The sequence below is a fragment of the Lolium perenne genome, chromosome 3 (genome assembly GCF_019359855.2).
Source record: "Lolium perenne isolate Kyuss_39 chromosome 3, Kyuss_2.0, whole genome shotgun sequence".
Taxonomy (NCBI): domain Eukaryota; kingdom Viridiplantae; phylum Streptophyta; class Magnoliopsida; order Poales; family Poaceae; genus Lolium; species Lolium perenne.
Genome location: NC_067246.2, coordinates 245,063,117 through 245,073,396, shown reverse-complemented (window position 1 = coordinate 245,073,396; position 10,280 = coordinate 245,063,117). Strand labels below are relative to the sequence as shown.

The 10,280-nt window shown below is 43.6% G+C and overlaps 1 long non-coding RNA gene across 3 annotated transcripts in view; it reads right to left on the bottom strand.

The window, feature by feature from the left end:
- Window positions 1-4,769, bottom strand: part of LOC127321544 (uncharacterized) — a 7,147-nt gene extending 2,378 nt beyond the window's left edge. The window contains exons 1-9 of one of the 3 annotated variants that reach the window (XR_007864163.2): window positions 3,957-4,769; window positions 3,775-3,822; window positions 3,555-3,671; window positions 2,921-3,211; window positions 2,495-2,720; window positions 870-985; window positions 724-777; window positions 543-622; window positions 1-428 (exon numbers count right to left, since the gene is read on the bottom strand). The exon at window positions 1-428 is cut by the window's left edge and continues 524 nt beyond it. This is a non-coding gene — a long non-coding RNA (uncharacterized lncRNA). Of the gene's footprint in view, window positions 429-542; window positions 623-723; window positions 778-869; window positions 986-2,494; window positions 2,721-2,920; window positions 3,672-3,774; window positions 3,823-3,956 lie in introns of all 3 variants that reach the window. The other 2 variants (XR_011755903.1, XR_007864162.2) reach the window with 2 other exon arrangements.
- Between the last annotated feature and the right edge of the window lie 5,511 nt (window positions 4,770-10,280).

Sequence of the window (10,280 nt, the reverse complement as noted above, 5' to 3'; positions counted from 1 at the left end):
CTCATACCTGCATGTAGCTATAAGATTTGTAACAATAGCAGCAAATGATAAGTCTAATTTGTCCGTCAAGGAAAAGAGCAGCAATCTGTATTGTGACTGGCCCGATTCAAGCTATTTGCTAAATCAGTACACCGAGGACCAGACCAAGTCACAACCTAATACATCCACAAAGCTTATTAATCCCGACAAGTAGATCCATTCCCATCGAGGCAAACATCAACGAAACAGAACTTGCAGAAACTTTTTCTAGGAGCAGCCGAATCAAGCAAGCGCCAAAGTGTCAAACCTGAAAGTAAGATGCAGCCGACGATTTCCCAGTTAAGTAGCCCAATCAAGCAAGGGGCAAAGAGGCAAACATCGCTGAAGCAAAACTTGCAGAAACATCTACAGATTTCATCGCATGGTCGGTGTTTAAGATCACACTTCTTCTGTAGAAGTACAAAAATGATATTAATAATTTGGCTATGGTTTGTGGCATTAAGAGAATCACAATCCACGGAATTTGTTCGTAGTATACTAACACTACAAGAAAAGGAAAATACCATAATTGTTGGAAAGTCCCCAATTTGTACCCCTGATTCTTCATATATGCACTAAACACCTCATGGAAATGCTTCAGGACCTAGGCAATATAGAGCAAAGCATATTCCACACATCCAAAAGAGATCAAAGCCATATCACACATAAAAAATCAAAGGAGAGTATGGGAGAGAATGGACAGACCACCATTGCACCCTCAGATCTGATGCAAACATCCATCCACCACCAAAGTAGTTTCTGAGAAAATAATTTTATCTCATCAAGGTATTCATAAAAAAAAGGAGTTAGCATTTACAATCTGACATACAATAAATATCAAGATTCTATACCTGATTATTGCAGATCCATGTTCATCTGTTGGCTCCTTTTCAACCTCCCTCACCATTTCTTCTTTCTCTTCCCATCCCCCTCTCTAGCAGCAACAAATCATCCAAACAACAACTGGCTGCAACAGGAAAAAAACAAGAAAAAGTAGCGTGAGGGAGAGAGAGGGGGTCGCTAAACAATTCCAGATTAAAGAGCAATGTATGAAAAACACCATTTTTATAGAACACTAAACCCTTCTTATAATTCTGTATAAAATCAGTGTAGCAAACCGCTAGTAAGAAGCAAAATTCTGTAAGCTATTATGCAGCAATCTGTTCACTACATTCATTCTCAACACAACAAGCTACAGCATGTACCTCTCATAGTCAGAGTAGCCATGCTAAATTGATAACAAAATGTTTCAGACATAATGTGAAATGTTTAACTCTCTAATTGACCACATCTACTGAGAAGCACACTGAAATCTAATCCATACATTTGAATGTTTTAGATGAATCCAAGCTAGATGCCTAAATTTCTTCAGATACATTCACGATGAACCTATATGTTTTAGAGTTGCTAACATTTTACGAAAAAAGGTCATCATTTTAGACTGAAACTTCATAACTAAATTTGTACTGTGTATGGGTTTAGCTATTAAATAAACGACATCGATGATAACAAAATCCAAATTTACAGCTTCAGAATATTCCGCAAGCGAAGTCTCTATGATTGAGTTCTTCAGAATATATACTACCCAAGCGCAAAAAATAAATAAATAGCATGGACATGCACCAAAACCAAGATTCTCTGTTCACAGCTTCGCATAAAACAGTAGTATGGTCATCACAATAACTTGGCAACCAAACAATAGCCTTAGTCTGCTATTTTCTTATTTAGACAAGCACATGGCAAGATGATCACGTACAAATCACTGAAAGTTCTAACTTTCGCTTTCAGAATAGGTGTTACTATAGTTTGAGAGATGCACAGTTTAAATAGTTCAGTTAGCACTTAGAAACTATGCTAGCAGCTAGTATACTGGATAGAGCTTCATGTGTTCATGATTCAACTTATGTTACTGTCAAATGCACTAGCCAAGCTTCTCTTCCTGTACAGTCATCTACCTATGAGCATATACTCTAGCATTTATTTTCTTTTAAAAACTCCTTCCCGGATAAGCACATGCTGGTCCAAAATCTGAGAAACTCGTGTTTTTCTCTTCAACTACAAATTTGAGATGCAAGACATCCATGACACCCAACAACGTCAACTGAATCTTTCCTGTTTGTGATAACACGGAACTGAAGATTGTGTGTATGCTGTATGGGCATAAACAAATTTAAAAAACTGAGAAAATACTGAAGCGATTCTAGGATACCTAAAGAAAATAGACATGGGCAGATAATTTTCCTTCCCACTGAAAGTCTGTTCTCTTTTCTCTCACACACATTAGACATCACACAATCTTCTGTAATGCAGAAAGATATGAAGAGCACAACTGGGCCAGAAAGAGAAGCTTGTTTCTGTAATGCACTTGTTAGTATGCTAGCATGGATTTTTAATTTACATCTGATTCCACCGAATAAGTTGTCTCCCATAAAATTCACGCAACATCTACAGAGTAGAGTAAGGATGTCATAAGTACCAGATAATGTTGTGCCCTTAAGCTTGTCAGCAACTTTCTTTGTTATTTCATAAATCATTGGACTGGGGTCCAGACATCGACATGTAGATGCGTTAAAGAGCAATTCTCACGAACTTTGCTATCTTCTAATAATTCAAGATGGTACTCAGCCTTTGAAAGACCATGATTTTAGCATAAGATCGAATAATATTCTTTATAGGGAACCCTGAATATCCTTGGGAATGTCCTGCAGCAGTACATGCATGAAAGCATTTCTTTAGATAAGAGGTATGACCAACATAATTTTTGGCTGAATAAATGGCATAAAATAAAACTGTAAGGCATAGCAACAAAAAGCAATTGCAGAATAAAGTCACTTGTCATTCACTGCAGATCTCCTAATATGTCTCATACGTAGCGATAAGCAGTACAAAAATATGAACTCACCGGGACATGAAAGAAGACATCAGGGGTCTCTACAGAAAAATATCATCCTATTTGCTTCATACTCGATTAATTTCCGCAACAGGAGCGAGATAAATCGAAGGCCGTTAGCCTGTTAATGGACTATGAAGAGAAAATAAATGTATGAATGAACTTTAAACATTTTCAGTCGTTCCAAATGAGCTTTAAATTTTCTCTGAACTTTATATGTGGTTCATGCCTTTAGTAAATCAAAAAGAAGCTATTAGGAATCCATCTCTCATAATCTACGGCGATACTCTTAGAAACCTGAAACTGAGGTATCAACAATAATTGGATTAGTTTCTCTATCTATGGCTCAACCTTTATAACCTCAATCTCATATATTTAAAGAATGCTGAATTCAAGATTTCATTATGAGCTTTTATAAAGATCAAATGAGATATAAAGATTTTATATCAACTCATATGAAATTTATGTGCATATAACAGAGCTACTTGCGGGAAATGTAAATCAACTTCAGGATGACTACTCTCAAGAAATATATGAAGCCACTTTGAGCACAATATCAGACGAAGAAATGAAGACACCACTCTCAAGAAATATATGAAGCCACTTTGAACACAATATCAGACGAAGAAATGAAGAAGACACTAACCTGTGAGGCTTGTGAGCCAAAAGCTACAGCAAGCATAAATCTTTAGCAAAACGAACAGATGCAGGTAACAAACAATGACAGTAGATCAATAGTTTTAGACAATCCTACAAAACTTCGCTGAAAAAAACAGAGGGAGTGTTCATTTATCCAATAACATAGCAGGGCATGGCACATAATGACAAAGTTATGATAGACGCTACATATTCTGATGAGTACTCACATGCAAGTCCGTGGCAATAGGCCTTTCCGACCATCAGATGCACCACACCTGCACATATATTCAAAGTGACCAACAATTTCGAGTTAAACACCTAGAACTATACTAAAATAGTAAATAAAACACATGGTTCATTTGGAGAAACAAAATCAGAGATGACCTAGTATAGAGAAATAGGTGTATACCTCTCGCTATCCACATTTTTGTATGATGAGATCAAAGGCATCTATGCCTCTGCAAGCTGCTGCACATACTCTCTAGCACGGACAAGCAGGTCGTTGGCAGTCAGGCTGCCAAGCTCCACCATGTTCACCACAAGATCCACCTTGACATTTAGCCGGAGGGAGAGAGAGCTCAAACCAGCGCCGTTGAAGCCCTCCATCTGCCACAGATAAGGGGTCGGGTGGAGCGGCAAGGCAGAGCCCGGGCCTGCCGGCCGGCCGCCGGCCGCCGCACGACCCAAAGTAAATCCAGGGATGGACGATGGAGGTCGATTGGAGATGCAGCTCACCGCAGGCGGTCTCTCTTCTGCCTCCGTCAAGCATCTCTTCACCACTCCTCCCCCTCACCTCATCCTCTTCCTCTATGCCCTCACCGGTAGCTGCGCCTCGTGCTCCTCCTTATGTGCACAAGCAGTGCCTCCGACCATCCTCTAGCCGCTCCTCTTTGGTGGCCATGGTGGGAGAGGAGAAGTCAAGGGAAGGGGATTAGGGAGAGCCATGCGTGGGGATTGTGGGAGAAAGCTAGCAAGGGATTGGCTTGTGGCGGCTAGGGTTTTCGACACCCATGGCCCTGCCTCGCCGGAGCCTATGAAGACGAGGCGAGCGCGGCCGTGCCAGCCACAGCCGCTCGTCCTTGGATCACCGGAGAGGAGGCGGGCGACGGCGGGCGGACGTGGGCGACGGCGAGCGGACGTGGGCGACGGCGGCTCGCCGGAGAGGAGGCAGCGGCGGCGGACGGACGAGGAGAATCAGGGAGGAGAAAACGAGAGCGATTGGGGGAGCGAACGCAGAATGGCTAGGGTTCTGGACCACGGGCTGCAATTTTGTCTGATCCGATCGAGGCGAGAGGAAATGCCCAATCTACCCCTACGGATGGAGATCTTTTCCAACCGAACGAAAGCCCACCCACAGTCACCGACGACCGGGCCCGACCAAAGGTGGGACCCACGCGCAGACGGGGAGGGTAACAAACGGCCGTTGCATGGGGTTAGCTAGTGGGTGGACTCTGCGGGGAAATGCCCACGCGCGTGGAGAGTCAACCAAGACGCTCGCTTCCTGCCCAAAATAAACGGACGAGATACGCCTCATGGGGTGATCTGACGGTCCAGAATCGCAAATTGCCATGAGGTGCCCATGGGGTTGCATCAATTATACCTTTAGATTCCTGTAGATTAAATTATCCAGATTACACTCACGTGATAGATAATCATACGGAGTAGCAATGCATCTACATAATTGCACGCCCTAGCTTGAGAAAAACTCAAGCGACATTACCTGAATTAGCCAATTAGGGCTGCATGGTTGTGTGCATGAGGCAACTCAAATTCCATCCAATTTCTCCGCATCGTGCATGGCTTCATGCATGGCATATGCGTCTGAGGAAATATTGAAACATGTATGCATGAGTCGATATGAACCATGGGAGCCTACCGCGGGGCTGGAGAAACGATCTATGGCTGCCGGCGGAGGACATCAACATCGTGCGTCCTGCGGCGGCGAATGGTTCCAAAACCGTCGACATCTATTTATTGTCCGTCACAGTAAACCTGCGGGGCTGATGATTTGATCTGAGGGATGCAGCATCAATCTCGGCTATATATGATGCAAAGAGAAACGTGTTTTCTTTTGTTTTTTTACTTGGGAACGTGCGGTTTTAGATAGAGAAAAAGATTCGGGTAACGGCTGATCAAATCTAGTACTCCATCATCAGATTGGTTAGAGTTTCTATTGTACACGGTGGCCATCAGATTTGTGAACGGTGCACGCGCATGTGATTATTGTCAACTCCATTAATCTCAACCGTTTGAATATTATGACTTTTAATTAACAAATCTTCACCGTTGGTTGTTTGTTGTTTTAATAATATAATAGATAGATAGTGTCTTACTTTTTTCTAGATACAAATGTATCTATAATTAAAATTCGTCTAGACAAATTGGTATCTAAACAAAAGTGAGACACTTATATATTTATTGATGGAGGGAGTATAAGCCGCACGCAGCTCCTCCATCCCCCGCTCCACCGAACGCCACCAACATTGTGGTGTAGGTGAACCTGTCTGCCGTTGCCACCAGCGGCAATGACGTCGGCGGGGGCGCACGCATGGAAAGAGGTGGCGACCCTTAGGAAGATTGATTGTTTGATCAGGGCCAGCAGACACACACTTCTCTATAGGAGGCATAAATATTTAATTTATAAGATCCTTTCGGCGGTTTGTTCCAGGCCGTTTTTTTTTTCGGACAGATTTCTCACTCGCGTATCATACTTTGATGTCAATGCATTGATCGCAAATGCTGTCTTCGCCGGGGTTGCCACGGCTAGACCCTTAACAATCTCGACATTGCCACCGTACCTACCAACACCCAACAACGATAGATTCTTGTAGACCAAGCTGACCATGAACTGGCCACTTCTTGTTTGGCAAATATTTTTTTCAATAAAGGAAATATATTAATATTATAAGATACCAATTACATCCAGCCTCTGCAACAACGCAATGCTCTAATAACATTACGGATCTAATAACATTACGGATCTAATAACATTACGAATACACACAGCTAAAAAAAGAGAAAAGAAAAACTAGGAAATAAAAGTCTCGCTACAGTATCCCAGCCGTAGCAACAGTAATACATCCACCACCAAGACAACACCTGAAAGTCAGACTCTTCAAAAGCGACGCCTCCAAGAAGAGAACAGTGCACCAGCGCCGTTGTCGTCCGATCAAAGATCTTAAGTTTTCACTCTGAAGATAGTCTCTGCTTTCAAAACAATGACTTCAACAAGGACATTGTCAGTCACAACCAGTTAAGGCCAGACCTTGGGTTTTCACTATGAAAGGTAAAACTCCGAACTTCACATGTGCTGCCGCCCCCACTTTCATACCACTGTTGTGAAGTCCGGAACACCAAGCAAGCCCCTCAACAGCGCAAAAACTTGAACCTCCATTAGCTAGTCCTTCAATCCGCCTTGATGATATTCTCTTCTTCCGACTTCACCATGGATCAGTTGTCACTTGGTGTCAACACAGAAAAGAGCTTCGCGCAGCACCCTCCAGAACCAAACGGTCGGAATAAAAACATGGGTGCGCACGACCGAATACCACCGATCCAGCAAACTCCAAGCAATAGAAGCACTGTTACATTCGCTGGCGGTGCCATCTGGAACTCAACACACCGGCCAGATCATGAAGGGCAGGCCTCCGGCAGGTCTTCATCTTCGCCCAAGAGAGACCCTAGGACCGGCGCCTTTATTCAGGTCGGGCCTGTAGGACAACGTTGCATAGAAAACAAAAATTTTCCTACCGCGAACACGCAATCCAAGCCAAGATGCAATCTAGAAGACGGTAGCAACGAGGGGGTATCGAGTCTCACCCTTGAAGAGATTCCAAAGCCTACAAGATGAGGCTCTTGTTGCTGCGGTAGACGTTCACTTGCCGCTTGCAAAAGCGCGTAGAAGATCTTGATCACGATCGGTTCCGGCGCCACGAACGGGCAGCACCTCCGTACTCGGTCACACGTTCGGTTGTTGATGAAGACGATGTCCACCTCCCCGTTCCAGCGGGCAGCGGAAGTAGTAGCTCCTCTTGAATCCGATAGCACGACGGCGTGGTGTCGGTGGTGGTGGAGAAGTCCGGCGGAGCTTCGCTAAGCGTGCGGGAAGTAGAGGAGCGAGGCGGCTAGGGTTTGGGGAGAGGGGGGCGCCGGCCACTATGGGGTGCGGCCACCTTGGTGGTGTTTGAGGTGGCCGGCCCCCTCCCCCTTGGCCCTCATTATATAGGTGGAACCCCAAGAGTTGGTCTCCAAGTCTTCGAATAAGACCCGAACCAAAAACCTTCCATATGAGGGGGAAACCTAGCCAAGCTAGGACTCCCACTAGAGGTGGGAGTTCCACCTCCCATATGGGGGGGTGGCCGGCCCCCTAAGGGGGAGTCCACTTGGGACTCCTCCCCCACTAGGGTTGGCCGGCCATGGAGGTGGAGTCCCATGTGGACTCCACCTTCCTTGGTGGTTTCTTCCGGACTTTTCTGGAACCTTGTTCAACCTCGTCTCCTGACAAGTACTCTTTACTCGTACCGTGGTATGTGGTCTCTTATGAACTCATTCATATGCTTGCAAGACATTAGACGACATTCCACCGAGAGGGCCCAGAGTATATCTATCCGTCATCGGGATGGACAAATCCCAATGTTGATCCATATGTCTCAACTCATACTTTCCGGATACTTAATCTCACCTTTATAGCCACCCATTTACGCAGTGGTGTTTGGTGTAATCAAAGTACCTTTCCGGTATAAGTGATTTACATGATCTCATGGTCATAAGGACTAGGTAACTATGTATCGAAAGCTTATAGCAAATAACTTAATGACGAGATCTTATGCTACGCTTAATTGGGTGTGTCCATTACATCATTCATATAATGATATAACCTTGTTATTAATAACATCCAATGTTCATGATTATGAAACTAATCATCCATTAATCAACAAGCTAGTTTAAGAGGCATACTAGGGACTTCTTGTTTGTCTACATATCACACATGTACTAATGTTTCGGTTAATACAATTATAGCATGATATATAAACATTTATCATAAACATAAAGATATAAATAATAATAACTTTATTATTGCCTCTAGGGCATATCTCCTTCAGTCTCCCACTTGCACTAGAGTCAATAATCTAGATTACATTGTAATATACCTAACACCCATGGCATTCTGGTGTTGGTCATGCTTTGCCCTAGGGAGAGCTTTAGTCAACGGATCTGCTACATTCAGATCAGTGTGTACTTTGCAAATCTTTACTTCTCCATCTTCGATGTACTCGCGAATCGAGTGGTAACGCAGCTTGATATGCTTCAGCCTCTTGTGTGACCTTGGTTCTTGTGCATTGGCGATGGCACCCATGTTATCACAGTATATGATTAATGGGTCCAATGCACTAGGAACCACACCAAGCTCTACAATGAACCTCTTCATCCATACCGCTTCTGATGAAGCCTCTGAAGCCGCTATGTACTCTGATTCTGTTGAAGACTTCGCCACCGTGCACTGCTTCGAGCTTGCCCAGCTTACTGCAGCACCATTCAATATAAACACGTACCCAGACTGTGACTTAGAGTCATCAGGATCAGTGTTCCAACTTGCATCGGTGTAACCGTTTACAACGAGCTCTTGGTCACCTCCATAACAAAGAAACATATCCTTAGTTCTTTTCAAGTACTTCAGGATATTCTTGACCGCTGTCCAGTGTTCCATTCCTGGATCACTTTGATATCTGTTAGTCAAACTAATAGCATGTGCTATATCCGGTCTAGTACATAGCATGGCATACATGATAGATCCTACTGATGTCTACGCCCCCTCCTTTTCCTGTAGACAGTGTTGGGCCTCCAAGAGCAGAGGTTTGTAGAACAGTAGCAAGTTTTCCCTTAAGTGGATCACCCAAGGTTTATCGAACTCAGGGAGGAAGAGGTCAAAGATATCCCTCTCATGCAACCCTGCAACCACAAAGCAAGAAGTCTCTTGTGTCCCCAACACACCTAATAGGTGCACTAGTTCGGCGAAGAGATAGTGAAATACAGGTGGTATGAATAAGTAGTAACAACGGCACCAGAAAAGTGCTTTGCCCAGGACAGTAAACGAGCAGTAGTAACGCAGTAAAACAGTAAACAAGCAACGATAGCAGTATTTAGGAACAAGGCCTAGGGATCATACTTTCACTAGTGGACACTCTCAACATTGATCACATAACAGAATAGATAAATGCATACTCTACACTCTTGTTGGATGATGAACACCATTGCGTAGGATTACACGAACCCTCAATGCCGGAGTTAACAAGCTCCACAATTCAATGTTCATATTTAAATAACCTTAGAGTGTAAGATAGATCAACACAACTAAACCAAGTACTAACATAGCATGCACACCGTAACCTTCACACTATGAAAGGAGGAATAGATCGCATCAATACCATCATAGTAATAGTTAACTTCACAATCTACAAGAGATCACGATCATAGCATACGCCAAGTACTACACGGTGCACACACTGTCCACATTACACCGTACAGGAGGAATAGAGTACTTTAATAACATCACTAGAGTAGCACATAGAGGAATAGTGATACAAAACTCATATGAATCTCAATCATGTAAAGCAGCTCATGAGATTATTGTATTGAAGTACATGGAGAGAGATTAACCACATAGCTACCGGTACAGCCCCGAGCCTCGATGGAGAACTACTCCCTCCTCATGGGAGACAGCAGCGTTGATGGA